Source organism: Triticum dicoccoides, chromosome 7B, assembly GCF_002162155.2.
Source record: "Triticum dicoccoides isolate Atlit2015 ecotype Zavitan chromosome 7B, WEW_v2.0, whole genome shotgun sequence".
Lineage (NCBI taxonomy): Eukaryota > Viridiplantae > Streptophyta > Magnoliopsida > Poales > Poaceae > Triticum > Triticum dicoccoides.
The window spans coordinates 744,503,601-744,504,505 of NC_041393.1; positions in this window are offsets into that span (position 1 = coordinate 744,503,601).

The window sequence follows — 905 nt, forward strand, 5'->3', positions numbered from 1 at the left end:
GAAGCTCGCGAGCTAAATGAGTAGCTCGTGACTCGGCTCGAATTGACTCGAACTCGGACAATAACGAGTCGAGCCGAGCTTTAGTTTAAGATCGTTTACATGACGAGTTAAACGAGCCGATCTCACAAGTACTTGTATAACTCGCTAGGCTCGGTAAAAGAATTAGTGTTTCTTGATGGGTAGTAAAAAACTGCCACTAAACACCTTGCGTCTAAGCACAAGGCCCAACCGCTCAAGGCCTAGTCACCTGGGAGGCTCACACGTACATGACCATATATGTCCATGTTAAATTCCCGGTTAATCTTTTTGTCGTATTCTTTAGGTTTTTAGTTTCATATCTTTAACGAGCTTAACAAGCTAAACGAGCCAGTTCGCGAGTTATACGAGTCGAGCCAATCTTGGATTTGAGCTCGTTATAGTAACGAGTCGAGTCGAGCTAGCTCGTTAATGAAACGCGCTTTAGCGAGTCGAGTCGAGCTGGCTCGACTCGGCTCGAATTCCACCCCTACTAAACAGTTTGGCACGAGTAATACGCATAGTCATGCCAAACAATTTGCCCACGTAGTTTTGCCAAGTCTCAGTCGACTGAGACTTAACGAAGTCTCAGTCGATGCTATATCCGTGAGATCTTACATTGAAATTCATGTAAAAATTTCTTTTCAGTTTTTACTTTCTCTCTTTTGCATGTTATGGCACTTACCTGAGACTTGGTTAAATCTCAATCGACTGAGATCTAGTCACACCATTTGACATGGCTTAGAGGGATCAAATGTGTGAATCAGTTTTTCGAGGGGTCAGTGATGTCTAAGTTTAAAAAGGGGCATTTTGGGATAATAGTATGCCCATCTCCGGTGGCTCCCATGCATCCTGTGTTGGCATCTGCTGTACTGTCCTTTGATTTATGA